General features: G+C 37.1%; 1 pseudogene; it reads right to left on the bottom strand.

Annotated features, from left to right (window-relative positions):
• Positions 1–233: 233 nt before the first annotated feature.
• LOC123391120 overlaps positions 234–12,872 on the bottom strand; it is a 41,467-nt pseudogene continuing 28,828 nt past the window's right edge.

Raw genomic sequence — 12,872 nt, 5'->3', positions numbered from 1 at the left:
CTTATGATGTTAGTTTCAGAGGTACAACATAATGATTCTGTATTTGTGGATACTGGGAAATGATCACCATGATAAGTTTAATTCACATCCATCACCACAACGCACTGTTACAATTTTTTTTTTCTTGTGGGGAAACTCCAAGATCTATGCTCTTAGCAACTCGCAGATATATAATACAGCGTTATTTATTTATTGCTACAGATGTATTCAACACACAACAATCTCCTCCAGCTTTACGGAGGTGGCTGGCCACGTCCACGACCACATCCACCTGTAAACTGGAATTCAGTTGCTGACCCGGTCCCAGCCTCAGCTCGCTTGTTAGCAGCAGGGGGCACAGTGCTTTGTCTGCAGGTGTCTCTGTCAGCTTTCCCTCTGGTGAGGCTTGCGGAGCTTTCCAGACCTTTGGGCCGGGGTCCGCCGGTCTCGGGATGGCTGGGGCACAGAGTGGCAGGCACGTCTCAGGGGCCAGGTGGAGGAAATCACAGAGATCTTGGGTACACTGGTTGGTAAGCTATCACTGGAAATGCCTTCAGGAAAGCTATTGCTTTACGTAGCCTCATGGTCTGACATGAAGATGAGGCATATTCTTGTCTGCCAGTTCAGGGTGTTTGAGCATATGGACATCCTTCTTGGCCACCGTCACTCCCTCCTTGAAAAGGACTTCGTAACTGGCGATATGATTTTTCATGGGCGTCAACGTCTCGGTGGCTGCTACGTCTGGGGCCAGGGCTGGAAAGGCAGTACGGTGTTAACAGTGTCATGTGCTGTACCTTCCATCCGTGGGACTTAGTTCTTTTATAGCTGTAAGTTTGTGCTTTTTAACTACCTTATCCCCATCATTGCTTTCTTATACATGTACTTTAATGCCCTCTTTTTCTAAATCCTGTGCTGTCGCTAGCAGCTTACCTTGACAGTAGTGGTAGATGTTTTGACTGCAGAGGAACGGACAATTCATTGCAAAGAAAACATAGGGTCAGATTTCCTTCATTGCCCTCTGAGACCTGGCAAAACTCTGCCATTCTTCTTCTTCTTCTTCTTTTTTTTTTTTTTTTAAAGATTTTATTTATTTATTTGTCAGAGAGGGAGAGCACAAGCAGAGGGAGCTGAGGCAGAGGGAGAAGCAGGCTCCTGTGAGCAAGGAGCCTGATGTGGGACTCGATCCCAGGACCCTGGGATCATGACCTGAGCTGAAGGTAGGTGATTAACTGAGCCACCCAGGGGTCCTAAAACTCTGCCGTTCTTGGAGGGAGTTTTGTTCCCATATGGATTGCTTGTGGTCACTACCCCTTCACTCCTGCTGAGCCTCACCTGTACCCTCTCTGTCTTCCTTGTCATGTCTTCATAAGATAAAGGCAACTCTTGATGTGGAAAATAGTGGGGTCAAATTAAAACATTGATTGGCTAGTCATTTAAAAGCCATGGAGCAAGAGGTAAAGCTTTACCAAACTCTTATTAGTCCCCTCATGGGGAGGTTTTGGCACTGGGCAGTGTTGAACCAGTCACCACCTTACTTTCCCTGGAAAGGAACGGAAAGTAGCCCTTGACTATATATATGGCACCTTTCTCTGAAGATAAATCCTTGATTGAGTTGGAAGCTTGGCTGCTTTTTCGTGCCCTTTGATAGTAGGGTCCTCTTGACTCTCAGTAACCTATTCAGCATTTCCCTCAACATGATCGATAGCTTTCTATTAATGCTCTTGGACCCAGAGGAAGCAGAACAGACGAGAGAAGGCAAGTGGGGTGATAGATACTTCAAATTCACCCAAAGGTAAATGGTTATTTCATATAGAGAATTCAGGAGAGAAGATTCACTCTAAATATACACATTTCCCCAAGACAGGTGAGTGACTGCATTGCTCTCTGGAGGGGGCTGAGGTGGCCGTCAGCACTTTGAGAATTAGCCTACTTTTGCCTTCCTTTCTATGAAGAAGAAAATGTCCTTAGAATAAATGTCTCCCAAGAGAACTTTCTAGAACAACTGAACATGTGCAGTGACTTTCCCAAAAAAGCCTGTGTTTTTCTTTTTATGGTGTATTTATCATTCCACAAAATGTGGGAGATGGGACTGCACTCTAAAGTGATTTCTTATGAGGAGAAGAGCAGAAAGATTAGGTAAGTAGGAGGTTTCACATGTCAGCCTCTCTGCCACACCTGTTCTTGTGTTTCACATTAGAAAAATGCCCTCGGAGTGCACAGTTGGCACACAATTATGGCATTGCAACAGATCAGTCATGCCAAGAGCCTTGGGCCTATGAAAATCCCACCAGATAGGAAAGAAACAGGAGAACATGGCTCTCGGTGAAAATGGAAATAATCCCATCATGTTTCTCTAGTTAGGGACCCACTAGACTAGGTGCTAGAATAGCTGGGCAGCAGCATTTTATGGACCCGTATTTCCTTCCCTCTAGTCCCCATCGTATCTCCCTTATAACCTCACGAACACCTTTTATTATTCGTTTACTGATTTATTTACTGTGCCTTAAAGGTTATGCAGTGTTTTCTTTGTAATAGTCTCTTTTAAAAACAGTATTTGCTTAAAAATGATCAAAGTAATATATGGACATGAAAAAATAAATCCCCAGGATTACAAAGTGGCTTATCGTGAGAGGAATAGAAGCTGTCTCACTTACAACTCTCAGCCTACCTCACAGAGGCAAGGGCTTTGAACTATTTTCACTGTTTCTTTGCATGGTTATTGTTATTGATTGATTTATTAACATTAGGTATTATTTGCTCTCTTTCTAGTATAATCATATACCTCTCATAATCTACTCCTCACTCCTCCCTCCATTCTTTAAATAGATTTTTTTTAGTTATAGCAGTGGAATGATTATGTTATTGTATTTGACTATTTTACATTTCAGAGTCCAGTAGAGTATCATGATTATATTTTCTTTCTTCAATAGCTGTTGGTTTTTCTTCATGGTTCCAGTGGGCTTTCTTTGTTCTGTGCATTGATCGCTCTTACAGCCTTTGCTCTTCCAAATCTTTAAGAATATGTCGATCCCTAACAATGTCTGAGTTACTCCCCTCCATGCTCCTCCTCAATTTCCCACATAACTCTCCCTTTAGTGACTAGTTCACCATGAAACAACAAGCTCCTTTAGAGGGCACCATACCTTTTCATCTGTATATTCTTCATACCTGTCCCATTGTTGGGCACGTACTGGGCGTTCATTCCATATTTGATAAATGACTGAGTGACTGTACTTCCACAGACTGTTGAACAAACAAAGTTAGGCTTTATGGGCTTGAGGGAAATGAGTTTCAGATGTTAAATGTGATAATATAATTTTTTGAATCTACCAATTTACTTTCTCATCATCTTTACATTTTACTCTTGAGTTCATCTTGTAAATATTCACGTTCCCAAACATAACCTGAACAAAGTATTATCAATCACATAAAAAGATTAGTTATGATTACTGAAGTCTAGATATGAAACAGCTGCCATTTATTCAATAATTTAATGCAGTGTTTGTTCAACTAGCAAACTACTATTTGTGCATTTATTATTATGACCTCCATGTCTTCCTGGTGTGATTATTGACTGTAAACCATATGCAGTTTCAGCTGTAGTGATTTCAGCGTCACACTCTCTGGTCCCTCTGCCTGGAATGTTTTCCCCATCACCTCTCCCTCCCCAACCCCTGCAACACACATGCCTAGATTTCACCTACTCTTTCTTCTTAGCTTACCACCATCATCACTCACCAGGCCGTTTCTTTCCATTTGACACTCTGCTTTCATGAAGCACTTACCTCCATTGTAATTGAACTTTGACCTCAGCGATTCTTTGATTAATGATGGTCTCCCCCACTAGACTGTCAGCATCCAAGTGTGCAGGCCTGTTTTGTCTTCTGTTTCATCCCTGGCTTTCTGTGTGGAACTTAGTGCATGGCAGGTGCTCAATTATACCATTAAAGCTTTCCCCTATGATTTAATTTTTTAAAATATGTCCTCTATGAGTTTAAACTTCTGGAGGTTTCCTTTCTAAAAATAATTGTCAAAAGTTGACTTTGGGCTGTGTGATGGACTATGAGTAGGCTTAAGAAATCTGGATCAATGAGATATCAAGAAATCCAGGTAATTTTGTTATTATTATTGGAGAATTGTTTGCTGAAATGGAAGTATTTTCCATTGGGTATGGAAAGAAAATATAAAGAACTTCTATTCATAATTATTTTATTTTAAATATGGCTTAATACTTCATCTGGGATTGTGACTCTTCAAGTCTTTCCAGTTAAGTAACTAATGCTTATTCCATTTAGCACAATAGTATTTCTGTATGTACTATTTTTAACAAGTTTTTTCCCCAGGAGACACACAGACCTTTCTCCCATCTTTGGAAGAGTGCACTGGCCTTAGACTTTTTCTTGGTGACTCAGTCATTGCCAGACATGCTGGAGAGTAAAATGGACTTATGACTGATTTTCACAGGGTTGTATGTTTCTTAGCAGAAAATCTAGTTAGATGTGAAGACTGACTTTTTAAATGTTAGAAATCAAATATTGAGTGAATGCTAAAAGACCACCTATAAAATATGAATGGAATAAAAAGGAAAACAATATAAGAAATACAAGTATACCCTCAGCCCTGTTTTAAAAATAGAATATTTTAGTTAACCCTAAAACCTGGAAATGTTACTTTCTCAATCCTTCTCTTTCCCTCTACCCTTAGGTGCAACCACTATTCTGAATCTTGTGTTCATGATCATCTTGCTTTTTTATGGCTTCAAAATGTGTGTTTGCAACCTGAATAATATGTTATTTAATTTTGCATGTTTCTGATTATAAATGGAGTCATACTATATGTACTCTGCAGCTTGATTTCTCTTTGCTCCATATTGTATTCAGGAGATTTCTTATGAGGGAGTGTAGCCATACTTTGTTCATTTTCAATGATACATGATATCCCATGTGAGAGGAGACAACATTTTTTATCCATCCTAGTTGGTTGTATCTAGGTTTTGCTTTCATGAACAGCAGTGTTTGAATATGCTTTGCACACATGCTCTGTGTACATGTGCAAGAGCTTCTCTTGAGAATGAATCTAGGGTTAGAATTTCTAAGTCATAGGTTTATGTGTATTTTGAACTAGATAAAGCCAAAATGTTCTCCAAAGAAATTGTCCAATTACACACTCCCAGTGGCAGAATGTATACGTGTTGAATGTTCTACATTCTCTCTAGCACTTGGTGTCGTCAAACTTTTCATTTTTGCCACATTGGTAACTATGAAGTGTTAATTCATTATAGTTTTCATTTGTATTTCCCCACTTAGTAATGAGGTTGGACATTTTTCTCCCCATATTTATAGGTTATTCAGATTTTCCTTCCTATGAAGTGCCTGTTCAAGTACTCTGCCCAATTTTTAATTTTTTTTGTCTTGCTTTGTGTGTTGATCTATGGTTCTTTATAATGTTTTTAATCAAATCTAAGAGATCACTGATTGTAAGAGGTGCTCCTAAGGTACTACTATCACTAAGAAATAAAAATGCTAACAAATTGGGGCACCCTGTTGATTGTAAGATGCATCTGATTTAAAAGTCTCTAAAATATGAGAGAAATGAGCATTTCAGAGTGAAGAAATATATACTCTGGATATTAATCCTTTGTCAATTAAATGTATTTTAAACTGTATTTTCCAGTTTATATTTGTCTCTATCTTCTTTGTGCAGTCTTTGAATGTAAACTAGTTCTTAATTTAATATTTTACACTAAAACTAATTTTAAAATCCTTTCTTCTATATTTTGTACATTTTATGTCTCAAGGAATCTTTCTCATGCTGAAATCACAAAGATATTTTTCAGTATTTTGTTTTATATATTTCATGGATTTGCCTCCCACATTTGAGATTTTAGTTCACCTGTCATTGATTTTGGAGTATGACTTGAGGAAGGTTTCAACATAAGATCAATTGTTCTAGCATCAAAAAACCCCGTTCTTTACCAACTGCCCTATAATTCTACTTTCATCTTAAATCAGTTGTCTGTATATGTGGGTGGGTCTATTTCTGGGCTCCCAAATCTGTTCCATTAGTATACTTGATTCTCCCAGCACCATTACTATGCAGATGGATGTGGATCTACCTTGAAGGTCCAGAAGCTTAAGCATGAATACCTCCTCATTTCAGTACCTCTCATTTTGCTTGGATCCCTGATTTAATATTTATAATTTTGGGTTATTTTCTTTAGAAGGGTATTCCATTTGCAAACATTTTAGGTCCTACTTAACTTGGACCCACCCTTTGGTGCAATCTTAAGTACAATTAACTCAATTCCTCTCTCTGCCCCCCATTCCTGTTCTTCTGGAATGCCTCCCCTATTCCTGGGCCTTTGGTTTTTTTCTATGCATTTTAGAATCCCCTTGTCATCATTCATAAATAAACCAGTATTTTCAGTGGAATTATATCACATATCTAAGCAAAATTGGGAAACATTGACATCTTTGCCATACTGAGTTTTTCAACCCATGATCATGGTGTATTTCTCCATTTATTTAGCTCTTCACTAATGTCTTTCAATACAGTTCTCTCTCTCTCTCTTTTTTTAAGGAGATGCCATGCCTAGTGCAGAGCCCCGACACAGGGCTTGAACTCATAACCCTGAGATCAAGACCTGAGCTGAGAGAGTGGGATGCTCAGCTGACTGAACCACCCAGGTGCCCCAAGTTTTCTAAATTTTTGTGAAGATTTTGCATATCTTATTTCTTGTACTTCATGTGTTTGGGGGATACCATAATGAATATCTTTTTAAAAAATTTTATTTTCTGAATGTTATTCGTGCTATGTAGAAATGCAATTGAATACTGAATACTGATTTTGTATTTGGCAGCTTTGTTTATCTTTATGATTAGTTCTAATAGCTTAGTTTTAGGTGAATCATATGTTAGTATTGTCAATGTTGTTTCTCTTTTTCCAATCATATTCCGTACCTTCCTTCCATTTCTCCCTCCTTCTCTTCCTTTTTCACTTCCTTTTCTCCTTTCCTTCATTCTTGGCTTACTACACCACCTAGGGGCTCCAGTGCCATGTTGGAGAGATGATAGTCACCTTGTCTTCTTTTTTAAAAACAGCTTTATTGAGACATAATTCACCTACCATACAATTCATCCATTTAAAGTGTATGATTCAATGGTTTTTAGTATATTCAAAAAATGATGCAACATCATCACAATTTAATTTTAGAACATTTTTAATTCTCCGGAAGGAAACTCTGTATCTCTTAGCAGCCACTCACTCTCCATCCTACCACTCCTTCTCCCCATCTCCATCCCTGACTCAGCCAGTCCTAGGCAAGCACTGATCCTTCTGTCTCTATAGACTTGCCTATTCTGGATGTTTCATATAAATGGAATATGTGGCCTTTCATGGCTGGCTTCTTCCACTTAGCAGAATGTTTTAAAATTTCATCCATGCTGTGGCCATGTGTCAGTACATAATTTGTTTTTACTGTCAAATAATATTCCATAGAATAAGTATGGCATATCCATTCATTTTGTAACTGAACTGCATTTCTTCTGCCTGATGCACAGCAAAGCTAGTCACTGAGACATCAGGCATGCAACAAGCAAAGAGCTTGTTTGTGAGGCAGCCAGAGGAGGAGATGGGAGGACAAGTCTCAAATCCTCCTCCCTGAAGGGGAAGACAACAAGTTTTTATAGGAGTCGAGATTACATCATATTGATAAAAAGGGCAGGGAAACTTATTTGAGGAAAGATGGTGCATGTGCATTGAGCAAATATATATGTAACATACATCCCATGTTCACTTTGGGGTAGAGACATAATATCAGAATGAGACCGTTGAGCTGGATATCAGGAGGTGATCTTAGGACAAGGAGAAGAGGCTATACACATGCTCTGAGAGCCTATATAGACTGGATGGGGTCTTGGGCTTGTTATCTTGGGTAAGGCATTTAGGGTTTTCCCTGTTCATAGACTGGAACCTTATCAGTTGACCTTGATTCCAGACTTCTGCAGAGACAGCTAGTGGATTTGTTAGTGAGTTCTGAAAAGACACAACAGCTAATGAGGGAGAAATTATTTTCTGAAAACCAAGCTTTAAGTTTTCTGCTAGTTTCAGGGTGCCTGGGAGGCTCAGTCAGATAAGTGCCCACCCCAAAAGCTTTCTGCTAGTTTCATGTCCATTAACCCTATGGAGCTCAATTTCAGTTGGTTGATGGACATTTGGGTTATGTCCACTTTGGGGCTATTTTGAATAATGCTACTGTGAGCATTCAAGTACAAGTTTTTGTGTGGACAAATGTTTTCTGTTCTCTCGTGTATATGTCTAGAAATGAAATTTCTGGGTCATATGTTAACTCTTTCTTTCATCTTTTGATGAACTGACAGGACTCTTTTTCAAAATGACTGCATCATTTTATATTCCCACCAATGGGGTATCAAAGTTCCAGTTTTCCTCACATTCTTGCCGACACTTGTCATTGAATGTATTTTTGATCATTGCTATCCTTGAGGGCATTAAGTGTTATCTCATTGGGGTTTTGCATTTCTCTGATGACTAACGACATTGAGTATTTTTTACAAATGCTTATTAACCATCTATCTTCTTTGGAGAAATGCTTATCAGGTCTCTTGCCCATTTTTAAATTAGGTTGTGTGTCTTTATTTTTGAGTTGTTAGAGTTCTTTATGTATTCTAGATGCAAGTCCTTTATCAGGTATGTGATTTGCAAATATTTTCTCCTATATGGGTTGTATTTTCATTTTCTTGATGGTGACCTTTGAAACACAAAAGTTATTAATTCTAAGGAAGTTCACTTTATCTTTTTTTTTTTGTCATGTGCTTTTTTGATATCATTTTTAAGAACACTGCCTAATCTGAGATCACAAAGATTTATGAGTCCTTCAGGCTTTTCAAAAAAATCTCTTTTAAAAGGCTAAGAAACTCTCCTTCTGAAAATACTTGGAATTCTATCAAATACATTTACTTGCAATTATTGAAATGACTGTACTTTTTTTTAATTTAATCTTTTACTGTGGTGAAGTATGTTAAATTGATTCTCGAATATTAAACTAAACTTTCAGTCCTGGAATATATCCAGTTTGTTCTTGAGAGTATCTTTTCCCACATATTGCTAAATTTGATTTGAGAATATTTGTGTAGGAGTTTTAGATCTATGTTCATAAATGAGATTGATTCTGTTGTTTTTTTTTCCCTCAAACTGTCTTTGCCAGATTTTGGAACTGAACCCTTGCTCCCTGCCTCATAGATGAGCTGGTGAGTAGTCCCTCTTTTATTCTTCTCTTGGGTAGATTTCTCTAAGATTAAAATTGATTGTTCCTTGAATATTTGATAGAATTTTCTGGCAAAACCCTTTATGTTTCTATATGGAAAGATTTTTAGCTGCTGATTCAAGTTTTTTTTTTTTTTTTTTTTTTTTTTAAGGGACTTAAGATTATGCAACTTTTTTATTTCTAGAAGTTTTGTAGGAATTTGTCCATCTCATTTAAATTTTAAAATTTATTGGCATAGAATTGTTCATAGTATCTTTATTCTTTAAAAAAAAATTCTGCTGTATATAGTTGTATCTTCTTTTTATTCCTAAAAATGTATGTTTATGCAATTTTTCTCTTGATCAATATTGCTGGTGTCTTGTCAATATTCTTGCTCTTTTCAAAAATCTAATTCTTGGCTTTGTTCATATTCTCTATTACACTGACTCTCCCAAAGATGAACTCCAGGTAGCCCCAATTCCTTCTATTCCTAAGCAGAGCTATAGTACGCATCCTCAACATCTCTCCTTTTGGACCTATAAGGGCAGTTGCCTGGAATGTATATTCAGGACCAGAGTTTCTGGGCAAGAGGGTATATATATGTGTAGTTTGACCAGGCAGGGCTGGTTTCTCTCATTGATCTATAATTTCAATGGCAATAGTTGGGGATTCCTATGTCCCACATCCTCACCTTACACTTGAGTTCATCCATCTTTCCAATTTTAACAGTTTTAATAGGCATAAAGTGCTAAGCAATTTTATTGTTTTTAATAATAGTTTGTTATATATATTTATTTTATTTTATATATATTTTATTATTATTATATTTTTATTATTATGTTATGTTAGCCACCGTACAGTGTATCATTAGTTTCTGATGTAGTATTCTAAGAAGTGATAAACATTTTTGTTTTAATTTGTATTCTCTGATTACCAGTGTTTTGGTAAATTTTATTATGTGCTTGTTGCCTTTTTGTGGGTATTCTTCTGTACCTTGCCTGTTCATATGCTTTGCCTCTTCTGTTTTTTTATAGTGTCTGTCCTCTGCTCATTGATTTGAAGCCATTTTTGGGGCTATTCTACATAGTTGTCTTTTGTCAGATTTCGAAGTTGCAAATATATTCTTCTGTTTTGTTGGCTGTTTATTAATTATTTGCCATGGTATATTTTGCTGAATAGAAGTCCTTAAGTCTGATGTAATCAAACTCATCAGTTCTTTTCCCTAATCGTGTATACATTTAAAGTTTTATTTAAGAACTTCTTTTCAATACTAGATTACAAAGAAAACCTGTTTTTTTCTTCTAATAACTTTATCCTTCTATCTTTTATATATATGTCTTTAATTCTTCTAGAGTTCAACTTTGTAGGTAAAGTTAGGAAGGAATCTGGCTTGTTTTCCTTCATATAACAAGACAGTTTTCCTAACATCATTTACTAAAGCACCTGTCTTTCCCTGTTGGTTTTTGATGTCCACATTTATTGCATAATACATTCCTATATATTTATGTTTCTGTCTCTGAGTTACTTGAATCAAAATCATATTATTATTGTTACTTTTACTATAGTTTTAAAGAGTGTCCTAAGCAAAAGACTCAATAGCCAACTCAGTATTGAAGGAGAAGAATAAAATTAGAGGACTGAGACTACTCAACTTTGAGACCTGAAGATAAAGGCACAGTAATCAAGACAGTGTGGTATTGGTGAAAGAAAAGACAAACAGATCAGTGAAACAGAATAGAGAGCCCAGAGATAGATCCACATAAACACAGTCAGCTGACCTTTAGTACGAAGAAAAGCAATATAGTAGAGCAAAAATACCCCTTTCAACAAATGATACTGAAACAACTGGACCTCTACATGCAAAAAAATGAATCTAGACACAGACAAAAAATTCACTCTATAGATTGAAGGTATAAATATATAATCCCAAACTATAAAACTCCTAGAACATAACATAAGAGGGGCACCTGGGTGGCTCAGTTGGTAAAATGACTGCCTTCGGCTCAAGTCATGATCCTGGAGTCCTGGGATCAAGTCCTTCATTGGTCTCTCTCCTCAGTGGGGAGCCTGCTTCTCCCTCTGACCTATCCCCTCTCATGCTCTCTCTCTCAAATAAATAAATAAATGAAAATAAAATCTTAAAAAGAAAAGAAGTTAACACAAGAGAACACCTATATAGGTGGGAGGAGCAAGATGGCGGAGGAGTAGGAGACCTAAATTTCATCTGGTCCCAGGAATTCAGCTGGATAGTTATCAAACCATTCTGAGCACCTACAAACTCAACAGGAGATTGAAGAAAGGAATACCAGCAATCTGTGAGCAGAAAAGCGATAATTTTCTGGAAGGTGGGACAGGACATGTGGAAAAGTGAATCTGAGGCGATATTTGGGAAGACAGATGGTGAGGGTTGGGAGCCGCTGACAGCTGGCTACCAGCTAGTGAAGAGCAGCAAAGCACAAAATCAGAACTTCTAGAAGTCTGCTCCACTAGGTACGTTGCTCCAGTGGCTCAGCAGGGGGTGGAACCCTCACTGGGACATCTTATCAATTCCTTTTTAAAAATCTTAAATTTTCACTTTTACAGTCATGTTCTATCTCTTCATTGTATTTAACCTTATTTTTTGTATATATATAACTTTTTCTTCTTTAAAATTTTGGGATACAATTTCTTCTGATAGACCAAAATATACCCTAAATCAAGTGTATGGCTTTGTTCTAGTCTCCTGCCTGACCACATTCTCTCCTTTTTTTTTTTTTTAAATTTTTTTCTTTCTTTTTTTAAACCAACTTCTTATCAATTCCTTTAAAATTTTTTTTAAACCTTTCATCTTTACAGTCATATTCCATCCTTTCATTGTATTTACCTTATTTTTATATATATATTTAAGTTTTTCTTTTTTATAAATTTTGAGAGGCAGTTTCTTCTAACAGACCAAAATACACCCAAAAATCTAGTGTGTGGCTCTGTTCTATATACCGGCCTGATCATATTCTTCTCCCCCACCCTGGTCTCTTCTGATTTGTTTAGTATATATTTTTCTGGGGTCATTGTTACCCTTTAAGCGTTTTGCTCTTTCACTCATCTGTTCTCTGGACACAATGACAAAACAGAAAAACTCACCTCAAAAAGAAAAGAATAAGAGGCAGTACCAACTGCCAGGGACCTAATCAATATGGACGTTAGTAAGATATTGGAACTAGAGTTCAGAATGACAATTATAAAGATACTAGCTGGGCTTGATAAAAGCAATGAAGATACTAGAAAATTCCTTTCTGGAGAAATGAAAGAACTAAAACCTAACCAAGTTGAAATAAAAAAGGTTATTAATGAAGTTCAATAAAAAATGGAGGCTCTAACTGCTGGGATAAATGAGGCAGAAAAGAGAATTAGTGATAAAGAAGACCAAATGATGGAGAATAAAGATGCTGAGAAAACGAGAGATAAACAACTACTGGATCATGAGGGGAGAATTTGAGAGAAAAATGATACCATAAGGTGGAACAATCTTAGAATAGGTGGGATCCCAGAAGAAGAAAGAGAAAGGGGGGCCTATATTGGAGCAAATAATAGTAGAGATTGTCCCTAATTAGGGGAAGTAAACAGGCATCAAAATCCAGGAGGCACAGAGGAT

The sequence above is a fragment of the Mustela putorius genome, unplaced genomic scaffold (assembly GCF_011764305.1).
Source record: "Mustela putorius furo isolate JIRA1106 unplaced genomic scaffold, ASM1176430v1.1 tig00000179_pilon_pilon_pilon, whole genome shotgun sequence".
NCBI classification, from domain to species: domain Eukaryota; kingdom Metazoa; phylum Chordata; class Mammalia; order Carnivora; family Mustelidae; genus Mustela; species Mustela putorius.
Note: the sequence above shows the minus strand (reverse complement) of the source record. Positions and strands in the feature narration are given on the sequence as shown.